Raw genomic sequence first — 12,125 nt, forward strand, 5'->3', positions numbered from 1 at the left:
CTGTAGATGTTTCTTATAGTCAAGGATAAGTCCCTAAAGTCTTACTGAAGGCATTTTTGGCCATTTTTCCTTTTCAATTTTTTCCAGTTCAGTCAGGTTTGATGGGTGACGACCATGAACAACCTTTTTCAAATCAATCTATAGATTTTCGATCATGTTCAAGTCTGGGGACTGGGATGGCCAGGCAGAACCTCGGTTTTTAGCACTACAAAGTTTTGAATCTGGTAGTCATGGAACATTATTTCTTGCACCTGACCACACAGAACAAAACTGTTGGCATCCAAAGACTTGTAGGCCTTTAACTTTTCTCTTGTAAAATCACTTGGAGTTTCATGAAAGTTGTATATTTCGGGCTGGATACTTAGCCATTTCATCTTATCCAATATCCACTGGGAGGGTGCTATTGCATATTGACCTGTCAGATGAACGCCGCTCACATTAACGTTCATTTTGACGAATCACTGTGCTTATCACTGGGTGTAAAGCTGTTATAATATGCTGAAAGCATCATGTAAATTATATATATATATATATATATATATATATTTATATATATATATATATATATATATATATATATATATATATATATATATAACTTATTTCTAAGACAAAACAAACTCTGTACTGCATTGGATGTCATTCCCTTGCTGTAAATGCTAGCACTCCCGGTTTTTTTCTGTAACCTTGCTGTCCACACATTCTGAATGTTTACAAACCAGTAATTCATCTATTCCTTGGTAGATCTGGAACTGTGCTTTGAGTCACTGTCCTGCTGAAACATCCAACACTGTCATAACTTCCACCTCTTGACTGATTCCATTATTCTTCAGAATCTGCTTATACTGGGTGGAATTCATGCGACCTTTAACCCTGACAAGGTTTCTAGTACCTGTGCATGCCACACATGCCCACACCATGATGGACCCTCCACCATATTTTACAGTAGGTAGCAGGTTCCTGGAATGCTGTTCTTTTTCCGCCATGCGAAGCACCTATAGTTGTGGCATCTGTCCACAGTATGTTTTTCCAAAATGATTCAGGCTTGACCAGATGAGCCTTTACATACCTCAAACGACTCTTCTTGTTGGTAGAATGCAGAAAAGGCTTCTTCTGCATCACCTCACGTTGAGCTGTTCTTTGTGAAGAATGCGCTGAACTGTGGAGCGATGTACAACAGATTTAGCAGCAAGATGTTCCTGGAGCTCTTTGGAGGTGGTCTGTGGTTTGTCTGAGACCAGTCTAACCAATCCTAGTCTTTGCCTTTCAGAAATTATTCTTGATCTAGCACATCTTTCCTTCACAAGAACTTTTCCTGTGGCCTTCCATTTTCTTAATATATTTCTGTGGAGATAGAGACTTTAAACCTGCGTGATAGCTTTTTGCATCCTTCTAATTCATGTTGGTGAATTATTCTAGTTTTAGGTCATTAGGAATATTTTTAAGGTTCACATTTGGCTACTTTCAAGTTCACAATAAGGAGAAGCACAACTAGCAATCAGCTATCTTGAATATTATTTTTTATGATTGGTTGCACCTGTGTTGGGATTGTTATGGTTCACCAAGTCACTCAAATCAATTTTGTGTTGTAAACAGTCAGCATTAAGTGACTACAGGTTTTGAAATCCACAGAAGAGAGAGGGTGCCCAAACTTTTGCATAGCCTATTTTTCATTTTCAATTCAATTTCACGCATCTCAGTATTGCTACACTACATATTTCTGTCTGAAAAACATCACATTATCTAGCTTTCTCTAGAAACCGAATGGCATGTTACCGCAATCTTATATAAAGAAAGAACACTATATTATGCGGACACAGAGGGGTGCCCACATTTTTGCATGAGAATGTATGCACCAGACACTTTACTAAAACTCCATCTTACAAGGACTCAATAAGAAAGGTAATGTTTACTTGTGAATGTACCACAAATCATGTTGCACTTGTTTTCTTCAACCTTAAAATACCTCTTTGCACAATATCTAGGACAATATTGTTCTGTCTTACGTAAAAGTTCTTGAATAGCCTGTCTTAAGTTATGTGTATAGTTTTAGTATTTATTTATAGCATATGTCCCTAACCTGACTTCACCAAGTAGGACATGTTTCTGCATCAACATCTATGTTGATCCTGAAACAACATTTCAATCAGCCAATCAGAATTAAGGGATACATTAACAGTATGTTAAGTTTAGGCTTAAGATTTATGCACTTTTACATGAGTGTCATCCAACTATTATTCCCCTATGATTTTGAGAGTTATTTACAGCTATGGTTGGGTTTAGGAGTAGGGAATAGGTATGGATTACATTTTCCAATAAAAATGATCATGGATGTTAATCCAGGATCGCATCGTACTTGGCAACAAATCATGACGTGTGCAGTATATGTACAGTTAGTAAAGTTAGATTACAGATCTGTTATCTTAGGTATTTATAGGTTTAAAGTAGCTCCTGTGTCCAGTGTTGTTCATATTTATGATTGTTTATTAGATTGTATTTAGCACCGGGGTCCAGCTGGACATTTGATTGTTTAACTGTATGTCCACACGTGTAGGGGAATGACAGTAAAGCTCAAATTGATTGAGAAAGTGTTTCAGTTTCAAAGTGATCATATATGGTTCATCAGATAAAGAGTTAAAGATGTTTAGGCCCTACTTTTTGCCTTCCATATTAGAGAAATCAGATCCTTGAACAAATTTTACAGAAACTGTTATAAAAAGGTGATGCAGTGATGTGTATTATAAGAAAATGAAAATGTCTTTTGACTTTTGATTGATGTACACTTGTTGCAAATAGAGGTACTTTAACGTATTGTTAAAAAAAAGTAAGAAAGAAAAGAAAAGAGCACATACACTATCCTCTGGTAATATATAGTTACAATTTACAATGTTCATTCATGTTCCTTCGGCTTAGTCCCTTGATTCATCAGGGGTTGCCACAGTGGAATGAACCACCAACTTATCCAGCATATGTTTTCAACAGCCGATGCTCTTCCAGCTGCAACCCAGTACTAGGAAACATCCATACACACTCATTTACACACATACACTATACCACGTGTTTGTCCTGTGGGGGAAACCAAAGCTTCAGGAGGAAACCCATGCGGACATGGGAAGAACATGCAAACTTCACACAGAAACGGCAACTGACCCAGCTGGGGCTCGAACCAGCGGCCTTCTTGCTGTGAGGCGACAGTTCTAACCACTGAGCCACCCCAATTTACAGTATGTATTTATAAATTTCTTTTACACCTGAGAATAAACATTGTTTTGACACTTTCTACAGCGTGATGTAAAGTAAAATATAAATGATTTGAAATATACCTGGATTTTTTGTGAGCTCACAATGTTTATTTACTGTATACTGTGCGTGTAAAGAACAGAAGCCCTCTTGTCTAAGTGTTGTTGTAGTATAGTGTACACAGTGCACACAAACAAGTATTTTCAGTGTTTGTATATGTTAGCTTTCGCACTTAATAGTGAGCTTTCATTAATGGCTGACTGGTCTGCCCACCACCGTAAAGTTGACTTGTTGCCATAGTTACCTGGTGGGTGGTCTGCATCCCACTTTTTCTGCTTCTTTTGGCCTGTACACTGGATAGCTCTGTAGAGGATAATGCAAGTATTCACATGAATTCTTGTGCTAATTTAGAACAAGCTAAAGAACTGGAATGAATTAATTAACCACTCCAACAATGAGAGAAAACATTATTAATGTATTGTAAACCTCAACTTAAAGCTTGCATTCCTGGACTTCAGCCTTTTCTAGCTGGTATATCATTTTATGTTCTTTTAAATGAACATCCAAACAATCCATGTTTTAAATATGTACAATGCAGACAAAACTTTATTAAATCAATTCCAGAGAACAGTTATATATGAGCTATAAAATAACAAATTACACTCACCGGCCACTTTATTAGGTACACCTGTCTAACTGCTCAAACCAAGCATCATAATGGGGAAGAAAGGGGATTTAACGTGGCATGATTGTTGGTGCCAGATGGGCTGGTCTGAGTATTTCAGAAACTGCTGATCTACTGGGATTTTCACGCACAACTTTAGAGTTTAGAGGAGTTTAGAGGAGAATGGCCAGACTGGTTTAAGATGACAAAAAGGCAACAGTAACTCAAATAAGCTTCTCTGAATGCACAACACATCCAACCTTGAGGCAGATGGGCTACAGCAGCAGAAGACCACATCGGGAGCCACTCCTGTCAGCTAAGAACAGGAAACTGAGGCTACAATTCGCACAGGCTCAGCAAAATTGGACAATAGAAGATTGAAAAAACATCTGATGAGTCTCGATTACTGCTGCGACATTCGGATGGTAGGGTCAGAATTTGGCGTCAACAACATCCCTTTATGATCACAGTGTACCCATCTTCTGATGCCTACTTCAAGCAGGATAACGCACCATGTCATAAAGTACGAATCATCTCAGACTGGTTTCTTGAACATGACAATGAGTTCACTGCTCTCAAATGGCCTCCACACTCACCAGAGCTCAATCCAATAGAGCACCTTTGGGATGTGGTGGAACAGGAGATTAGCATCATGGATGCTATCATGTCAATATAGACCAAAATCTCAGAGGAATATCTCCAGTACCGTGATGAGTCTATGCCACAAAGGATTAAGGCAGTTCTGAAGATAAAAGGGGTCCAACCCAGTACAAGTAAGGTGTACCTAATAAAGTGGCTGATTAGATTAGATTAGATTCAACTTAATTGTCATTACACATGTACATGTACAAGTACAAGGCAACGAAATGCAGTTTAGGTCTAACCAGCAGTGCAATAGCAGCAAGTGCAGGATACAGGTATAAGTTATAAAGTGCAGTTATAGAAAAACTATGGTGATATTTACAGATGGATGTACTATCAACATTATATACAGGTTGTATTAGCTATGAACAGATTTACAATAAATGAATATATGTACAGGATACTATTTATAATCAGGAGTGTGCAGATAGATAAACATAATTACAAATGTCCATGTGAAGTGGGTATGTCCAGTTCAAATAAATGAATCAGTGCAATGAATATGTGCAAACTTTAAATGTGCAAATGTTAAATAGTGTAGTGATTGTGAGGAGTATAAGGTAGAGGAGTGTGGGAGGTGTCCTTAAGAATACTGCGTGCTCTGCGCAGACAGTGTTTCTTCTGGATGTCCTCAATGGCTGGCAGTGTAGTCCCTGTGATGCGTTGGGCAGTTTTCACCACCCGCTGCAGTGCCTTACGCTCAGCAACAGAGCAGCTTCCATACCAGACTGTGACGCAGTTGGTCAGGATGCTTTCTATTGTGCAGCGGTAGAAGTTCACCAAGACGGCTGATGAAAGCTGGTTCTTCTTAAGTTGCCTCAAGAAGAATAGGCGCTGATGAGCCTTCTTGACCAGGCTGGAGGTGTTGGTGGTCCAGGAAAGGTCCTTTGAGATGTGGGTCCCCAGGAACTTGAAGGATGAGACAGGCTCAACGGCCATCCCATTAATGTGGATGGGATCATGCGAGCCTGTTCGTGCCTTCCTGAAGTCCACAATGAGCTCCTTGGTCTTGCTGGTGTTAAGGAGCAGATTATTGTCGGTGCACCAGGTGGCCAGATGCTGTATCTCCTCCCTGTAGGCAGTCTCATCATTATTGCTGATTAGACCAATCACTGTGGTGTCATCTGCAAATTTGATGATGGTGTTGGATCTGTTCACAGGCCTGTTTGATGCTCCGTTAGCGATATAGCGGTGTCTGGTATCCCGCTGTTTAGCCATGTTTCTGTGAAAATCATGACATTACAGTTCCATAATCCATAAGTAACTTAAGTTACACCATACTTCCATAAGTAAGGTGTACCTAATAAAGTGGCTGATGGGTGTATATGTAGTTTTCTTTCTTTTTTTTTTACTCAGAATTTTAACTGTTTTTCAGAAATTTAGGAGGTTGTTTAGTAAGACTGTCCATGTATTTTAGCTGAAACCATGGTCAATGATGATTCATAAAATCCAAGTCAAAAGCTGCTGACACTTTGAGTCACAAAAACACATACAGTCAACACAAAATAAATACCTGTAGTACACTGATGTCAAATAAAGCATCAATCAATAGTCTGAGCAAGAAAAATTCATTATTTTGAATTTTAAAATGGCAAATGACAAACAGCATCAGCTCATGTGAGTTTACATCTACTGGTAAATGATATGCAGTAGGAAGCTTGCATCCAAATGGATCATAAACGTTTCAGGACCATTTATGAGTCTGTCGTCTGGACTAAATGTTATAATTTTGTTGATTAAACTCAATTTCTTGCACGGAAAAAAGAGGATGAGCATTTTAAAGTATATAGTCCTGTAAAAATGTATATTTAATAAAAATTCAGTTAAAAATAAATTAATATAAATTAAGTAAAAATAATAATAATTAGTAAATACATAAGTAAATACATAAATAAATGCAAAGTACAAAAGCGAAGTAAATATAATGTATTTTTACAAACAAAAACTTGAGATGTTAAAGAAGAGTTGCACGAGCTCGTTGTCAAGCACAAGTGACACTCGCGTGGGATGAATAGCGATTACGTCACTCAGTGACTCAACCACTCATCCTTAGTAAAAGTAACGCGGCTGTCAGTAACAAGTCCTCTTGTCTCTGCTCATCCGTAATTAAGCTCAGATGGAGAAAACACACAGAGATGGCGATGTCACATGTGGAGGAAGACTATATGGAGGATTATTGAAGGAATTTAAACTGCGCAGTTCTTCATTACCTCATACTCACGGAAAGAAGGGTCTCCAGCTCTTCCTTCCTTCAGGTAAGATTACGAGTGTTTTGCAATAGCTGGTTTGAGCACTGTTGAGTTGTGTTATTTTTCAAATTTTATAACGAGCAAGCTCAGTGCAGAGTCACACTCATAACATTGTGTATTAAAAATGTTTGTCACTTGTGCGTTATTTGTATTTTTGAAACGGACCACTAGATGGAGCTATTTGAATACAGATACTACGTCAAAGATATATGCAAGGCTTTCGCAGTCTGTCAAAAGACTTTCTTTTTTTAAACATTATTTTTGTTCACTCATTATTTAATATTTTGTTAATTTACACTGATTTTAAAGTTTGTTTGTATATATTTGTTGACTTATATTGATAGAATCATATACACATTTATATTATATATTTTTAATATCTTGTTATTCAAAACTAATACTTTACTAATACAAAACACTACAAAAACACCCTTATTCTCTTATTTACTTTCTTGTCTACGGCACAGCTGTCCAGCAGCTGGGGTTTTTCCTTCATCCCTGCAGTGGGATGGAAGATGATGTCACTGACGCTCATGCATCTGCGGCCAATCGAAATGCGCTACTGTACCAGTTTGTTCGGAGCTTCTTTCTGATTTGGCTAAGGCAGATGGACAGCGTGGAGAGCCAATCATCATGGAGAAGAGGTGGGTTTATATACACTCGCCATACCAATAATCATGGTTCATCAGGGTTGAGACATGATGACATTGAGCATCATATTTCATGTGTGTTGCATGTTCAAACAAGGCTGTTTCCAAGCAGAGCTAGCACATTTCGGTTATGGGTTTTCATGTAGTTTTCATCTATCATTTGAGTTATGATTCTGCCATTAATATTTGGAATTGTAACAAATTTCTTGTAGTTAAAAATGTTGCATGGAAATGTGTATCTAATTCTGATTATTTATGCATTGCCAAATATTTTTTAAACAAGGGATGAACGTCATATGTTATAATCTGACATCTAAAATTAATATAACAGATTTAATTAACTTCCAAATGGTTGTAGTAAATATTTATTATTTTATTAAATAATATAAAGGTAATTTTCTAAAGCTTTTTAAATAGAACACAGTAGCTTAAATTAAACTGATTTTAAATACACACAGCCCGATAAAATAACTACATTTTATTGACAGTAACATAAAACCAAGTGATTAAAACGCTTGACATGATTTTGTTGGATTCGCCTTTACTATATGTCATAATTATACTTTATAAACCAAGGAAAAGAGACTTTGGGACATCCCTAAAAGAAAGTCAGGCATATTTCACTCTCAATGTCACACAATCATGTTACTTGACAGAAACAGACATTGCGTGATCATAAGACATAGGATCGTTGAAATTCTCAGGGAATACATTGACAGGCATGTGCTGCTGTAACTGCTGCAAAAGGTGGACATAGCAAATATTACAGCTAAATGTGGATGAACACAGTATGTCTTGGTTTTTGTTGTGCTAATCATGTTTTGGAGGCAAGAATGATCAATATTTTCAGATCTGTTGTGGTGTCCAATAATTTGGTCACCACTGCATTAATAACAATGATCAATATATTATATTCAGGGTGACATGGTGGCTCAGTGGTTAGCACAACTAGAAGGTCGCTGGTTCGAGTTCCGGCTGGGTCAGATGGTATTTCTGTGTGGAGTTTGCATGTTCTTGTGTTCGCACAGGTTTCCTCTGGGTGCTCTGTTTCCTCCACAGTCCAAAGACATGAGTGTGTATGGGTGTTTCCCAATACTGGGTTGCAGATGGAAGGGCATCCGTTGTGTAAAACATATACTGGATAAGTTGGCGGTTCATTCCGCTGTGGCGACCCCTGATGAATAAAGGAACTGAGCCAAAGGAAAATGAATGAATATTGTATCAATTCAGATCTATGTAACAAAGATAGATAGAACTTTCCGTGAAACATAATTTTACCAGTTTGAAACCAGTGCGCTGAACACGGCTGGACACTACAGCACAGTGAAGCCTTTTGTTCTGCCATTTTTCTCTCTCAATAAAAAACCAAACAAATAATTTAGGGCCTGGTCACACTAAACCTTTTCCAATTCAATTCATCTTTATTCCTACTGTGTTTTTTACAATGTACAGTAGATTGTGTCAATATACACTCACTGGCCACTTTATTAGGTACATCTGTCCAACTGCTCTTTAACACAAATTTCTAATCAGCCAATCACATGGCAGCAACTCAATGTATTTAGGCATGTAGACATGGTCAAGACGACCTGCTGCAGTTCAAACAGAATGGGGAAGAAAGGTGATTTAAGTGACTTTGATTATGGTTTTTGGTGCCAGATGGGCTGGTCTGAGTATTTCTGCTGATCTACTGGAATTTTCACGCACAACCATCTCTAGGGTTTACAGAGAATGGTCTGAAAAAGAGAAAATATCCATTTTCCGTTGATGCCAGAGATCAGAGGAGAATGGCCAGACTGGCTCGAGCTGATAGAAAGGCAGCAGTAACTCAAATAACCACTTGTTACAACTGAGGTATGCAGAAGAGCATCTCTGAATGCACAACACGTCCAACCTTGAGGCTGATGGGCTACAGCAGCAGAAGACCACACCAGGTGCCACTCCTATCTGCTAAGAACAGGAAACTGAGGCTACAATTCGCACAGGCTCACCAAAATTGGACAATAGAAGATTGGAAAAATGTTGCCTGGTCTGATGAGTCTCGATTTCTGCTGCGACATTCGGATGGTAGGGTCAAAATTTGGCGTCAACAACATGAAAGCATGGATCCATACTGCCTTGTATCGATGGTTCCGGCTAGTGGTGGTGTAATGATGTGGGACATATTTTCTTCGGACACTTTGGGCCCATTAGTACCAACTGAGCATTGTGTCACCGCCACAGTCTTCTGAGTGTTGTTGCTGACCAACAAATTCAAACAAATTAGGCAGGCAGAATGCTATAGTATGAATTCTAGCTTAATAAAAACTGATTGAGTTCAGTTAAAAAAGTATACAAAAGTTCCTCAGTTGGTTGACTTTTTATTTATTTAAAAAAGAGCTGTGTGCTGTGGTTATTTTATCTTGCGAGGCAACCCCAGAATCAAATGGTGAATCAGCTGCCCTGTCACAATGGAAGGCCCGCCTCTCCATTCATCTTCGAACGGAGGTCATGTTAAAGAATGTCCCCAAAACACAACTGAATGATGCAAATCAGCAGGCCTTTTAAAGTGAGTATATGCAATTCAGACTGATAAAGTTTACTTGCATATACTCTCCACAACACAAACTTAAAGTCACAGCATTTGCACGAATGCTGGGGAGATTTACAGTAAACAAAGCTGCTTTGAAACACTGAAAATGGTGTTATCATGAGATGCTCACGTGAAAAACATGCAGTGCTGCACATCAGATTACATATTTCTAATAACTACAATGCAGCCTTTGTGATTTAATAAACCTTATTGCATTCTCAATCATTGGTAGAACTAATAAAATGGTTACTAGCCGAATGGTGAGAAACACTGTTTAACATGCTTACCAACAGCAATTTTAACTGACTTTTGGCATCTGCTGAGTGTTAATTTTAACCTCAGAAATTACCCCTGACAACCACAAAGCAACATGCTCGGAATTCTTTTGTAACTCCCTGTAACCTTATGATCTCAACGTTATCACAAGCGAGCTTCTTCAGGAGATGTTGAAAATAATAATTCAGAGCCGCAGATATGTTGCATACCACACTGCCACTCAAAACTAGATGCATCTTTTATGGCTCTGTAGCAGCAGTGGAATTCCAATAAGTTATTTCACGCATCACTGTCCAGAGTGAATCTGTCTGCTGTGTGTCTTTTCACAACCGCCAACACATAAACAGCCCTGATTTATCACATCTTCTGGTTTTTCTCTTTGTATGGAGTCGACGCTCACATGTGGTTCATGGATGTCAAAACTCCATGTTTAACTGACTCAAGTGTGTCGTTCTGTTACCATGGTGAGCATGGAATCCAGCTCAGCCAGACAGAGCGTCTGATTGGCTGGCGTGCCGACATTGGTATATCATGCAGCCGCTCATTCACCCAATGGAGACTGTGCAGCACTCGAGCTGTTGCTATGGACAGTCAGACAGGAATCTATCCTGTTTCTTATGGTCTGAGTGTTTCTGGGATAAACCGTCTGTCTGTCCATCATATAGTACCTGGACTTTCTGTTCAAAAAGGTCTCCACTTCTTGTTTGATAGGATGGGCATGGGGCAGATGGGGTACATAGGTGCTATGCACAGAAAGTCACGTAGGCAAGACCCCCTCCTCCTTTCACCCTCTGCCTCACTGCCTCAGCCTAAGTGTCTCAGTCTCAGTCAGAAGCTGTTGGTCTACCCAGCTGTGACCAGACATTGCCAGGAATGCACAAGCATTTCGAGTTCCCCACTGTTCTTCTATTATCTTTTATCCTCTCCTGTTCTATGTCATCCTGTCCCTTCCTCTTCGATTTTCACCATCCCACAATCATATTTTTTCCTACCATGTCCCTATTCTTCTTCTGCCCTTACCTATCTTCTGCTTTTCCCCACTCTGTTCTCATTTCTCACCATTATGGGTTTTATTATATCATCTATTTTCTCGTTTCTATCTCACTCTGTATTCCTATCCTGTTATATCCAATGCTTTTCCAATCCTTTTCTATCCAATCCTAGCCCTTCCCATTCCATCCCATCTCTTTCTTTCCAATTATATCATCCACCTTCTACTTTTCCCTTTATCAATTCTCATCTTCTCATTATTATCTATTTTTTAAACCATCTATAGAATTTACCTCTCCTTTTTATTTCTATTCTATCCATCCTTTTTTTACTTCTCAGCATATATTCTCAGCTTTCACCATTATATTTGCTGATCTCTTCCTCATTAGCATAAACGGCCCTGAGTGAGAAGCAGCCATCCGTCATTAAAGTTTGAAAGTAATGTAAGCGACTAAAGGCTGATTTATACTCGCATTCGCTAGTTTGTTTGAGTGTGCGCAGTGAATGTGACATCATCGGGGAGTTAGTAGAGGTTAGCTTTCGGTGTGCGCGACATGATTTCGGCTGGCAGAGCGCCCAAAATTTTTGACTCGAGCAAACAGTTGCATTATATTTGAGTTGAATATAAATCAGTTCGAAGAGATTTTGTCTGAAACAGGTACGACTGTACAGACATCTTTATGATCTGTCCGTGCGTGATCATAGAGATAACCAGATGGAAAACAATTCTTGGCTTGAAATTGCAACAGCCGTGGGAAACTAATTTTTAATTTAAAACAATTTAATAGTTACAAAACTATAATTAAGGAATAAATTATTTCTTTGAAACCTGGAAAGGAATA

The sequence above is a fragment of the Danio aesculapii genome, chromosome 10 (assembly GCF_903798145.1).
Source record: "Danio aesculapii chromosome 10, fDanAes4.1, whole genome shotgun sequence".
Lineage (NCBI taxonomy): Eukaryota > Metazoa > Chordata > Actinopteri > Cypriniformes > Danionidae > Danio > Danio aesculapii.